This window comes from Lepisma saccharinum, chromosome 28, assembly GCF_977018435.1.
Source record: "Lepisma saccharinum chromosome 28, izLepSacc3.1, whole genome shotgun sequence".
Classification (NCBI taxonomy): domain Eukaryota; kingdom Metazoa; phylum Arthropoda; class Insecta; order Zygentoma; family Lepismatidae; genus Lepisma; species Lepisma saccharinum.
Genome location: NC_139256.1, coordinates 32396624 through 32409993, shown reverse-complemented (window position 1 = coordinate 32409993; position 13370 = coordinate 32396624). Strand labels below are relative to the sequence as shown.

The window sequence follows — 13370 nt, the reverse complement described above, 5'->3', positions numbered from 1 at the left end:
AGTTGTAAAATTTGCTACTGATTGCAACGTTTTGGGACTCAATAACAGGTCAAAGGTCTGTGTTTCGAACAGGCTCGCACAGAAGAGTCCATGTGGTTGTCGATAATATTTGGAGCAGATCAAAATAGTTGTGTTTTGGAACATAAGACGTGTGATCCTATTTGACATGATATGGCGATGGACTAGTGGCGGAAGGACATGGGTATCGGGGGGTAGAGAAGAGATATGGAATCGGATGTGTTAGTTGTATATTAAACACGAACGTGAGGTGTTATGTGCATTACGCCTGCTGTAGACGAAATAATTTTCCTTAGCATTTTTCTTAAAATGTATGCCACGACCAAGATGGTACAGTGTAACATGAAATTCTTACGGCACATCAGATGCCATGGTATTTCTCAAGGATAGGTCCTATTTCCGTAGCATAACCAATCAGAAGCGACCTCTAGGTCACGAGCACAGATGTAATAGCGGCCGAGTGAGATGTAAACAATGCATCACTTCACATTTTAAAAAGTAGATAACTATTCAACCGAGAAGAATAAGTTTCCTATAAAAAAGGTTTTAGGTACAAAGCAATGGCGCTGCTTAAATACATAATTTAGTTGTTTCAATTGTTAACACCGAGTACATATTTTAGTTGTTTCAATTGTTAACACCGAGCACTCACCATAGATTGTGTAGATCGACGTGCCTTTCGTGTTGTGTACATTGTAATCGCATACGCTATCCGAAATGTTCCAAGAAATGCTTCTGTGTTACTATCTGTTATAACATTTTTGGAAGCATTTATGCTAGCAAAAATGTTAAAATGAAATGATTCCACCTAAAGCGGGCCTACATAATGAAACAAACTGTGGTCGTTAAGCTGTTGACGGAGAAAAACTTGTGTTTTTCGAACAGATTAAAAAAGCAGCTGTTTGAAGGTCCAGGAACCCTTAAATTCTAAAGGGTTCTATTGGGTTCCGCTGCAGGACCGGAACCTTTTTTCTCGCACAATTTAAATTCGGTCCAAGTTGCGTATGGTTACATTGAAAAAAGGTTCCTGGACCGTATTTAAATTGATGTGGGAAAAAAGGTTCCTGGACCGAATTGAAATTCTTCCGGAAAAAATGTTCCTGGACCGAATTGAAATTCATCCGGAAAAAATGTTCCTGGACCTAATTGAAATGCTTTAAATATGAAAAGCTTATACACTGTCTAGAACTCATTTACGTTTGCTGATTTTCTCTCTCCAGTCCGGATTTGAAATTATTTACAATTCCTGGACCAGGGTTGACCGATTAAAAGTTGCCTTCTAAAAATGTCCGCAAGTACGTTTTACATTGGAATGTCACGCTGCTGTTGTAGAAAGCGTAGCACAGGGAATAAATAATAACGCCGTTGTTCTCTCGTGGGCTAGGTTCAAAAACTCCCTTGTCGAAGAGTTACTGTACATACCGCAATGGACTATATTAGCGTGGCGTCACATTGAGCTCAAACAAACCCGTTACGTGCTGCTCCGGCATCCGATCCAGGAACTGCAGCCAATAGGAGCCGCCCAGCAGATATCACAACAGGGACAGGTAGTGGTGCCAAAGGTGTTGCTACAACCAAGTGAAGGGACACGAGCGAGAGAATGGGGCTAAATGGAGAGGGGTAACGTAACTGCAGCGTTTGCGTTTCGCCCATTTCTACCTTGTACCAGAGGCGAAGATATAGTACAAGCAATGCAAGCACTGCTTGCATAATTTGAATATCATTTAATGTACTTAATGTTCTAACCGTATTTAGTTTCCATCGCACTCGATTTCGCGAAAAAATGCGGCCGCAAACTCCCCCAGCAGCTCTGTAGCAAGCACCAGCCTCAATGCTTGCAGCCGTTCTGCGGGAAAATAAGGCCTCCGAAGGAGTCACATGTCGAAGCGTGAATTCTGGTGGAACCCGTCCACAAAGCTTCTACAAAAAGCTGTGCTTTCCGAGCTTGCGTGATTCCCGAAAATAGCCGAGTTCAACCGAAAGCAGAAGGATTCATCTATGGGTACGTTGCCAGCAAAGACTAGTAACGAATATTTGTCTTCATGAACACGTAAACAAGATCGCAAATATAATAATAATTGTTAGTCATAAAATAACTAAAAGAAGTTATTATCACTGTTCTAAATTCCATATATATCATATTATATTACAAATTATTTTAGATTTCGCGAAATGTAAAACGCGTAAAAAAAGTTGACATTGGGAGTTGGGGCAGTGGAATTTCTGCACCCCCGTGAAGAGTTTTCTCAGGGAGGGAGGGAAGATTGGACGGACCTTGGTCCTGCACCCTGCTTCCTGGTCGGTCCAGCTCAAATTACGCCAGAAGTGTTGACCGCTACCAGTGTTTGCAACTGCCAAATTATTTACGCAGTAATTCAAGTGAGCTCTTTCACAAATTTTACAATCAATAAATTGACTGCTTTTGAATAAAACTTGGGGTGAAAATAAAGCTATCTGAGAAAGAACTATCTACTGACATTTGTACATGGCATAGAAGTAAATCGTATACATTCTGCATATTATGAGCACAAGAATATGTTTTAATGATTGATTGATTGATTTGTTGTTTTAAGTCCACTTTATGCACAGTAAGGCTAATCGGGACTGGACCTACAGTTTAAAATTGGATCTGAAACACTTGTGCCTCCACCGGGTATCGAACCCGGAACCCCTTGATTACAAGGCGACGACACTACCACTGCGCCATCGGGGAGGCCCGAATATGTTTTAAGTTCTATTATTATGACGCAAGTGGTGTTCCCAGGGTCTTTTTACGGTCCCCATTTTGTCATCTTTTCCTTCCTTTGACGTTTTTTCTTAGATATACTGGGCCAAAAGGGGGTTATGCCTACCATCCACCCCCCCCCCTTCGCCCCGGGCACGCCATTGAATGACACTTTATTACTTAAATATTAATGTACATACTCGTTCTGCTGAAATGATTCTGATTCCTCCGCGTAATTTTTATCTCCAAACTGATATATCTTTCCTTTGTGACGGATAAAATTAATGAAATAGGTTGGTATCACTTTCTGTTGTTTCAGAGATTTTCAAAGTGATCTTGTGTAGATGCTTGCATTTGCAGTTGTGGAAAGCGTGTGGGATAGTGTGAGTGTTTGTTGCTTCGTGTTTTGTGCTGTGAATTTATCGGAATGAACGCGTATTTAGTTGTACTGAAACTTGTTTTGTTCTACTGAAACATTGCTTGCCTCCTTCGTAAGACTACGCTTCGCTACTGCCTTGTACAGTACCTTAGATTCTCGAGGCAGTCAGCACCTGGATTATTCTTTCATGCTCACTTATCGTCAGGTCCGTAATCGATCCAAGTTCCGTATTGTTTCATTTCAATACGGAACTTGCACCCTATTTAAACTAATTCGGGAAAAAAGGTCCCCGGACCGTATTGGAATTGAACCTGGAATAAAGGTTCCCGGACCGTATTTAAATTCATCCGCAAAAAGTTCCTGGACCGTATTTAAATTGATTCAGAAAGAGTTCCTGGACCGTATTTAAATTCATTCAGAAAAAAGGGGTTCCTGGACCGTATTTAAATTGATCCAGAAAAAATGTTCCTGGACCGAATTGAAATACGTTACAGATAAAAAGCTTCTTTACGGTCCAGAACCCATTTACGCTTGCTGATTTTCTCTCCTGGACCGGAATTGAATTTATTTAAAATTCGTGGACCTTTAACAAGCCTGGTTTGAAAACAGGTTGAAAGGGTTTAGGTTCAACCCACTAGATGAAGAAGGCACTGAAGTTTAGGAACTTCATAATTATTTCGGCGACAATCCAGTATTAGAAATAAGAAAATACTCACTTCCAGAAAGAAGCCAATCATTAGTTGATAAGTCAAGAAAGCAGTTGCTCTTCGTATGCACCATCACCACTAAAACAGCAGGCAAGCCCTGCCATACACCACATTCACTGATGACAGATAAGACTGCCTATTCGGGAAAACTTGCACTTATCTCTCAGATAAAGGGTTATACTGCTTACCTATTTCAAAGTCTCTTTCTGCACTTTTATCAGTCATAAAGATTACCTCGTTTCGCAACCAACGCGCTAACCATTAGGCCACTGGGTCTGCCAGTGGATTTTGTACTGATAGTGCATCAGTATCTACAAAAATTGTCATTATAGTTTCGCTTTTCATATCACCCACGCACTGCAGGGTGAAATTGTGCGGAAACTGTTGGCTTTCGTGGTGTAGCCGCCGTGAGTTTGGGTCCCGATCAAGCCATGTGCAACTGGGTGTTCTTTCGCCCACTTCGCCATTTTAAGTCTCATCATCATTATTAAGCTGGGAGTTAATATAAAAGGTGGAAACGTAAAAATATTGTTACACAAGAAAACCGATACCGAAAAAGAAACGCGCATCCTAGTGTCTGAGCTAGTTGTGAGGTCCACAAGCTCAACGCCGAGGTTTCCGGGTTCGAGTACCGGCATGGACAGGGAGTAGTGAGAGTAGTCCCATCAGGTACACCTGCATAGTGCTGTGTGGCTTTTACGCACACAGCTGCAAAAAGGGAAATATTTATGTAAAAGTGTATTCCGGTGTACAGTGGGATCCATGAGTATTACCCTGCAAATTGTCCATGACTATTTTTATTAATTTTTTTCTTACATCCTATGTGTTTTTAAGCGATGCATTTTTATGTATGCTGGTGCAGAAGTTGTCAACAGCTTGTTTTGAGTTATCTTTTAATTCTTCAAGCTCTTATTGGGTCAAATAAAGTGCACGAACATGGTGATGGACAATTTGCACGGTAATACTCATGGATCCCACTGTACATGCTCTGGCATAGGTCGCATTTTGCTCGGTACTCCAGAAAGCCAACGGGTTGGGTTTTCTCAACGGCTTTCCCGTTATGAATGGTAAGAATAGGACAATGCTCTTGGTGTGGTTAACTCCGATACCCTGCAAGGGGGCAGATTTTCGACGGCCTAGGCCTATCCGGACTGGCCCCGACGAAAAGTCCAAAGCCAATGCTGTCTCAAATCCCGATCTGAAGCAAAGGTAACAATGCCCGAAGAAGCAGACGAGTTGTCTCCAAAGGACCGACATCCCAAGCATCGACTTCTCCTTTCACGCAGACGTGTCTGGCAGTTTATTTCCGACGCGGCTTTTTTTTTCGGCCTCACTTCAAAATTCATTTTGGATATTTTTTTCAAACAAAGTTGTAAGTCGGAATGTGTAGGTCCAACTAACACACAGATTTGCAGTAGTCTTCGGGCTTTACCTACCTGCCCTAAAATCCCCGACTCCATCCTCCCCAGTAAGGATAGGAACCATGTAACGGGTTTGACCATTCGTCCTGGAGACCGAAGTCCCCAGTTCGAGGTGCCAAACAACTCTACCGCTAGTCCGTAGGTTCAGGGTTCCGCGGCCGCCCGCTTGGACGGTCGTCGGTCCTTGGTTCGCGTCTCCGGTTAAGGAAACACGATTCCTACCACCAGCTAACGGTTTAAGTCCAGGTTCATGTCACCGGGTCGGTTATTTACACCTCCGGCGGTAAGCCACGTCGTGCATAAAGTGGTGCTGTTATTCATTTATAGCAATAATAATAATAATTGTTGTAATAATAGAAAACTATAAATCTTCTGGTCAATGGAGACAAGCTTTACAGCTTCAAACTCAGGACTGAAACCAAAAATATCGACCATACGAGGATATACATCTATACATACATATAAATGAATCAAGAACACCTGTAGGATAACGAATATATATACGTGTATTCGGTAAAAATAAACACAACAATGATAATGTAACCATTACATGTCCCCTCACTCTCATTCTATCATGCACTCACACACACACACTGCAGGGGTGGACACAATATAGCATTACATGATAAAATATCTAACCGCCTCTTTGGTTTATTTCCTGTGTACCTTCGAATTTGAGATTTCTATTAGCCCCTTAGGCTTGCTTTCAATGTAAATACGCGCGGTTAGCGCTCTGTCACGTATGAAACGCGATTAGCTAGGCGTCATAGTTACCAAAAGTGAATAATAATTGACATTACACTTGTTGAGGCACTACTATGCAAAAATAATAAGCTTAGACTAAATGAGTGACAAGATGAAATAAACTTGATTACAAGTACACGAGTGCTGGTAATACAAACGACAGTAATATAAACTAGGATATATTCAAAATGATTAACTCAGCTATACTATTTAGTACCTAGTTTTTCTAATACCTATATATATCAAAGAGCACGGTAAAAGTCAAATAATTAATTATATAAATACTCGGCGCGAGAATAGGAAAACAATAACAAATAGTAGGTCTTTTACATTTATAGAACTTCGAAGGGTGAGCGAAATAGGTTCTTAATTTTTGAAGATTTATAGTACTTTCGACTTGATTGGCCAAAATAATTAATAATTGCAGGCGACATTGTTCGATTTCATCTCGCTTTGTGTTATGACGAACCAGTAGCGACGTAGGTGGACAAATGTTCACTCTCACACATAAAGAAATAACTGGAGGATACTATACCGACTCATTCGCGGCGTGGTCCTCGTTGAAGCGTCCCGACGACACTCGTGGCTATGCCAGTCTGTCCTCCTGGCGGGCGAAAACTCTGTCTTCGACTTAGACGTAACATTCATTTTTCTTCCCTTTTTCCATCGCGGCGACGAAGATGGGCGGAAAAAGCACCTCGCTTCCATCTGTCTGCTCGGGGCGTTGCATCCGATCATGGCTTCAATGGCCGTTCGGGGATACGCAGGGCGTCGGGTCGTCTAAGGGCGGACGTCGATTTCATCTCTCTCTTTTCTCTATCTCTTCTCCTTTTCTCGGTGTAGCATTCGTCTCACTGTTGTACTGTCGTCTCCCATCTGGGTTGGCAATGCGAGTTGTCGCTGCGGCGTGGCTTTCATCTCAGACGCCGTTATGCAAGCGTCGTGGTGCGGTTCTCTTGGCTTAAGGCGTCGTATACTTAAGCAAGGCGTCGTGGCTTCTTCTCTTGGCTTCATGGCAGCAGTAATCGGAAACCCGAAGGTCCCGTCCCTCTCGTAGTTTTCAACCGCCCATGGTTATTCGATGTCCCTCCTTACAAAAAAGGGAAAAACACCTGGAGCACGTGAAACACGTAATCAACACGGCCTCAATTCCTGGCACTGTCACTGCGATCACACACTCACGACAATTAACACGACGCGGTCGAAAGGTTAAAACAAAGCAAAGTTCCGTAACTCGCGCAAAGTGACGCGGAGATGGTGTTCGGTCTGAATATGGCGCTAAACTGTTTCAGTCCTCTGGAGTCCAGGGGTATTTAAGGAAAACTTGAAACTTCAAAAATCAACCGCCTCGCAGTTCGTTAGCTTAGAAAAAATGCTGGACGGTGGTCTTTCTTCCAGGCTCGTTGTCCACTTGGGAGGTTTGGGGGTGAAGAAAAAAAACAGAGCAGTCCTCACACGTGTTGCGAAAGAACTCCCCCTCGTTCGGCAGCTCGGACGTTGTTCCATTCGTTGAACAAGTAAAAGTCACCCTTAGTGGCAAAAATTCCACAAGTCGCTATTGTTTTCCTACCCTCGCCGTCTAGAACCGAAAATCCAAGAAAAGCCAAAAAGCACAACTGGCTACCGAAAGTTGTTAAGAGTATTTACGAAATTCTGAAATACACTTACATAAACTACAAAAAAGACTGGTGACAAAAGTAATTGTCACAACCAATAGGGTGTGTGTTTTTTTGCACACCAGAATCTAGATGAAGCTTGTATTCCAAGGCATCCGAAGTTTTGTCTGCTTGCAGAATTTTTCCTCGGGAGCTTCCCTTCTTCGTCTCTTGTAGTTTTTTCTGTCTGTCTAATTTTCGCAGTCTGGTAAAAATTATCTTTCCCTAGGATTGAAACCAGAATTAGTTAAATACCCGATATCCCACGTAGGTGGAGTTTCATACTAGTGCATGCCTGCATGGAATGGAGGTTTCCCCAAGGGAGAAATCCGGCTTGACTGGATCGATTCTGAGGGGAAGATTGTACCTAGGCAAAAGACCAAAGATGAGGCTATAATGTGCTTGGAGAGTGCATTAGTGTCTCAGGAGAGGTCTGCGCCTTCCGGTACGGTTGCCGGTTGACCTAGGTCGGGCACCACTCATCCCCGCGAGCCCTTTGGGGACGGTTTTTTTTTTTTTTTTTTTTTTTTTTCGGTCTCATATCTCAGAATCCCAGGCTCGCAGAGACTTCGTTCGATACTAGCCCCGATGGAGTGAGGTCGTTTTAATGGATGTATAGAAGAAATACACAAAGAGTGAGCGCCGTAGTGCAGCGACCTCTGCGTGATAAACTGCGGGGGTGGGTTAGCACTATGGAAAATAGTGCGCTCGTAGAGTGAAGTCTTGAGAAGTGCAATTATCTGTGTTATGGGGCAAAAGGCAACCGGGAACAGTTGATAATGGGTTTCTTATAGAGAGATGTATATACGGCGAAGGGTAAGAGTATAAATAAATGTTGTACATAAAGAGATAAATACGTGAGACGTCATTCTTTACAACAGTAGCCAAATGTCTAGCGCTCTCGCCTTCGGTGCGAGTGGTCCTGGGATCAATTCCCGGTGGGAACTCCCAAATTTCGACCTTGTAAGGTGAATTTGGGAGCTAACTGAAAGAATAAGTAGCAGACACCAGTCTGGACAGCCAAAAACCATCGGCGATAGGACTCGCGCGTCACCCAATGAAAAAGCCGCTCTGGCAGGCACTGGCCCTTACAGGGCTGTTGTGCCGTGGAGTTTAGTTACCCCTTCATCATTTTCGACTCATCCTCATCGTCGCGACTGAGCACAAGTGATAGAAAAGCGACGCCAAATAAGAAAATGGAGAAAATCAGAAAGCGAAAATGAGTTCTGGACCGTAAAGAACTTTTCTATCATTAAAGTACAATTCGGTCTCGGAACAATTTAAATACGGTCCAAATCTGTATTGAAATGAAACAATACGCAACTTGGACGGAATTTAAATTGTTTGAGAAAAACCCGGTTCTTTTACGGAACCCATTAGAATTTAAGTGTTTCTTGGACCTTTAACAACCCTGCTTACGTCATGTTACTGCTCAGCTCTGACTCAGTGTTGCCACAATGTGAGGGCAAAATTTCCCTTTCCAAGAGGCAAAATTTCCCTTTTTGGACTATTTTTTTTCCTTCAGCTAAACAAATATAATAATAATAATAATTATTAGCAGTGGTGGTAGTAGTAGCAGCAGTAAAATTTATGTTTGTCCATGTTCGTATGAATAAAAAATGTTACACAATTTTTTCACATACATGTCAGCTTCATCGCTTTCTGGTGAAATGTCCCAGGTTAAAATCATGGTCAGGAATCCATTAAATCGTTACAGTTATCCGAAGATACAAAAAAGCGACGTACAATAAACAAGGGGTGTGAGGGACAGAATTTGAGTCGGGACGGGAAAAATTCGCAATTTCCCGACTTTCCGATGCTCTTGAAATCTCGAATTCTACACGTCATTTTCACCTTAAGTGATTGTTTTTGTATTTCAGGTACAAAAACTGTTTCCGATAAGTTCCAGACATTTACAATGAGAAACGTCGAGAATTAACGACTTTTTAAAATGACCATTCGGTATTTCCCGACTGCTCGGGATCCTGAAAAGTCGGGAAGTCATATCCCAAAGTCGGGATTGGGACGGGTCCCGACTTTTCGGGACCACGCACACCCCTAGACATAAGTCTTAAAACTTCCCTGAAACTGTGATATTTTTCATCGTTTCATCGAAATTCCCTTTTGGCTAAAATTTCGGTCCGAATTTCCTTTAATGTGGCAACACTGTTCTGACCTCCACTTCATTTCATTTGTGTTATTTAGCGTCGCTTTTCCGCCACTTTTGGCTAATCGCGACAGTGAGAATGATATGAAATTGATGAAGGGGCACTCACAAAGAACACATACCCAGTTAGGATTCGAACCCACGACCTCGGGCGTCGTAGCAGGCTAACTCTACCTAAAACAGAGTACAGAAACAAATCATTAACGAACTTACCAATAGGCACTCAGCTGTGACGACTGACAACTGCAGTGCGAAGGCATGCAGCTTCGGAACTCGCTAACTACTGACTGGGTCAAAGGTCAAATCACCGCTTCAATGGTTAGCTAACCCATAACGTGCATTTCACATGTCGCGTAGTGGACTTCCAATGCAAATCCTCACAAGACACGAAAAGCCACTAAATGAAGACACGGGTTCGCTGTCGACGGCGAGCCTGAGAAAACCGTAGTCTGCCTGTGCCGCGCGCGTGACCTTGAAGCAAGGTCACGTGGTCTCAGTGTTTGCCTAGCTCTTCCAGGGCATGGTAGGGAAATGACACACCACACGGAAATCTGCTGGTCAGACAGTTATGTAATTGACTACCTCGTGGTAAACAGCCAATCCGGAATCAGGTGGCCGAAACAGACGAAGTTGAACATACAAACTAAAGAAGCAGGTTTCTTTTCTTAAAAAAATGTCCCAGAGGACAACCCGCTGAAAGTTATTTTGCATTATTTTTAATCTCACGCGCCTTCTTACCCGCTGCATTAGTGGCGACGATGAGGAAGAAAGATGAGCACTCTTTTTGTTTTAAGCCCACTTTATACACAGATGGCTGATCGCGACTGTACCTACAGTTTTAAAGCGGGATCCGAACTACTATGATTAAATCCACTCGAACTCGGAAGTCTACAATATAATACGAGGGTGGGTCAGATAGAAACCTTAAAACGTGAGACAATTTTTTTTGGAGATACTGTCTGTATACAGTTCATATTTACATGAAGTATAAACTGTGTGCACAGGGTGATTCAAAAGTTCATTAAGGCAAGTAAAAATGATCATGATATAGAAACAGATACGGCCTATGGGGAATCATTTGTAACCAGCCTAACTCCTCTACATTTTATAGGGGGCGTTAAGGTAATTTTGAATCACCCTGTAGAAGACTAATACATATTTCTCTCAGTGGCGAAGCTAAGGCGTAAATACTGGGTAGGCTGAAAAATCTGCTTATATTTTTTTATACAGCAGGTCCATGCGTCGATTCTTGTTGGTCGCAAAAGTATCAATTACTCTTTCCTTGAAGCCTTGATCAATAGAAAGTTCTTTAACCAGTTTTTTTCAATGGTTATTGTACTGAGAGAACTTAATCTTTCATTTTTCATTGAATTACGGAGATAAATTTTTACTCTCTTGAGGGTGCTCATACTTCTTTCTGAGGAAGCTGTTGTAACAGGGAATGTCAAGACCAACTTGATAAGTTGTGTTACTTCTTTGTAGATTGTTTGAAGATCATTGCTAACTATGAATTTTAGAAGATCTGCAGGAGGTAAATGCTTTTCTTTGTGACCGATTACTTTGGGTCACGTAAAATAACGCACACGTAGGACGAAAGGGTGATTACGAGGAACAGGAATAGTGCGTAGGAAGAGTGTTGGATTACAGTGAACGTGTTTTGCATAGTGGCGCAATAGAAGCTGTGGTGTGATTATGCAAAGACCAATCACAGACTTAGAGTTGCAATGGGGTGAGTGGTGCGAAATGAACGAGAACAGTGCGGTTGGTAACAGAAAAGGAGTAAGATTAACTTTCACGGCGCTGAAAGATTTCCTCGGTTAGGAGTAGTGCATTAGGACGTCGCGTTGCGAGTTACCCACGATTGTTAAAACTTGATACGAGCGTCGCGTTATAATCACACATCACATTCTCTGGCACAAGAACAGCATTAGAAGAAAAGTTGATATCACGGTTTTGTAAAATGTAGTGACTATTGGATTTTAAGGTGTATTTTTCCAATACAAGGTAAAATTAGATATCAGTGGTTTATTTCTTGTTTCACAAATTAGCTAACTTAAGACTTACGAGTGACTGGTCGGTCTGGTACCATAAACCCAGAGCTCGCAAGCCGAAGCAGGGTACTATATTCAAAGCAGAAGTAAAATCAGAAAACAAGTAAGTAACAAAAAAAAAAAGAAAACGGTTGAAATTGGTGCCGAAACCCGGGATAGTTAGTTTTAATCTCACTAAATTTCTAAATTCTAAATTAACGAAAATTTACTTCTAAATTTTCTAAAATCATCGGGGAAGAGCCTTATATTTCCTAGTGAGTTGGATAAACTGTGTAGTGTTTGAGAGGAGGCAGATAGTTTTGATTGTTTATATCTGTGTTGACCTTGTTGTGCTCGATCACAGCTGGAGGAAAAGTGACGTTGTGCATCGACTAGCCAGGAGAGCGTTATGTTTTTTTTTTGTCCTGCGTGTTGTGGTGCTGTGTTTTAATTAAAAAGAAATGGCTAGAAGAAAGTCTGTTGCCCCTAAATTAAGAGATGACGCCCCTGAAGTTAACTGGGACATTACTTTAGAATGTTGTGGCAAGATGCTGAGCGAAGATGGAAGCATAGAATGTAGCGAGTGTAAACTTTGGAAGCACAAATCATGTGAAAGTATGACTGATGTTGAGTTCGAGTCTTTTGTGAATGAGAAGGGAAAAGTGTTTAGATGTGCAAAGTGCAGTGGCGCTGAGAAAAATGAATCCGTGGGGGAGGATGTAGTGCCGGAAGATCAGAAAAGGGATGATATGACTAATGCAAATGTGGTGGAAATGCTCCGACGGTTGTTAGTGAACTCCGAGAAAATGGATGCGAAATTTGAAAAACAAAACGAGAAGTTAGAATGTATGGTGAAACAAAGTGAAGAAGATAAGAGTGAAATGATCGAGCGTTTTCAAGTGTTAGAAAGTAAAATAGTTAGTGTGGAAAGTGTTAGGGAAGAGTTGCGGTTGCATCGTGAATGGTGTAACGAGGCGCATGAAGAGATGAAGAAAGAAATTGGAATTGCAGTGGGAAAGTCAGAAGGAAAATTAGAGATACAAGTGGAAGAACTGAGTAATGTTAAGAATAAGTGTAAAATAAATCGAGGTGACCTTGAATTGAAATGTGATAATCTGCGAAGTGAAAATGAATTGTTGAAAGTGCAACAAAGAGAGATAGAGAAAGAGGTTCAGGTTATTTCAAGAAGAATACTTTTGTTAGAAAGGAATAACGAAGAAAGTGTTGAAGTGTTTGAGAAGAAATTGAAAGAAAGTGAGAGAGAAATACATAACAGAATCGATGCTCTTAAGGAAGAAGTGAAGCGTTTTAAAGGGTTAGTTTTTGAGAGAAATGAAGAAATGACGGATGAAAGTGTAGAGAAAGTTTTGAAATTTGCCGGTGAAAGTAGGGGTCGTAGAGATAGACGTAGTGTAGAAAAGTCTAGCGGAAGTGTTGTTAAACTACCAGTACGAAGGGTGATTAAGAAAGAAAGAGTGAGTGATAGTGACGAAGAAAGCGAGTCGTCTCGTAGTGATGAAAGTG

General features: G+C 41.8%; 1 protein-coding gene across 2 annotated transcripts in view; it reads right to left on the bottom strand.

Annotated features, from left to right (window-relative positions):
* PCB (Pyruvate carboxylase) overlaps positions 1–13370 on the bottom strand; it is a 172701-nt gene that overhangs the window by 132722 nt on the left and 26609 nt on the right. Inside the window, exon 1 of one of the 2 annotated variants that reach the window (XM_083114099.1) lies at positions 10030–10222. The exons of the other annotated variant lie outside the window; for it this stretch is intronic. The gene's annotated coding sequence lies outside the window, so the exon portion shown is untranslated. Of the gene's footprint in view, positions 1–10029; positions 10223–13370 lie in introns of those variants that run through there. 2 annotated transcript variants of the gene reach the window in all.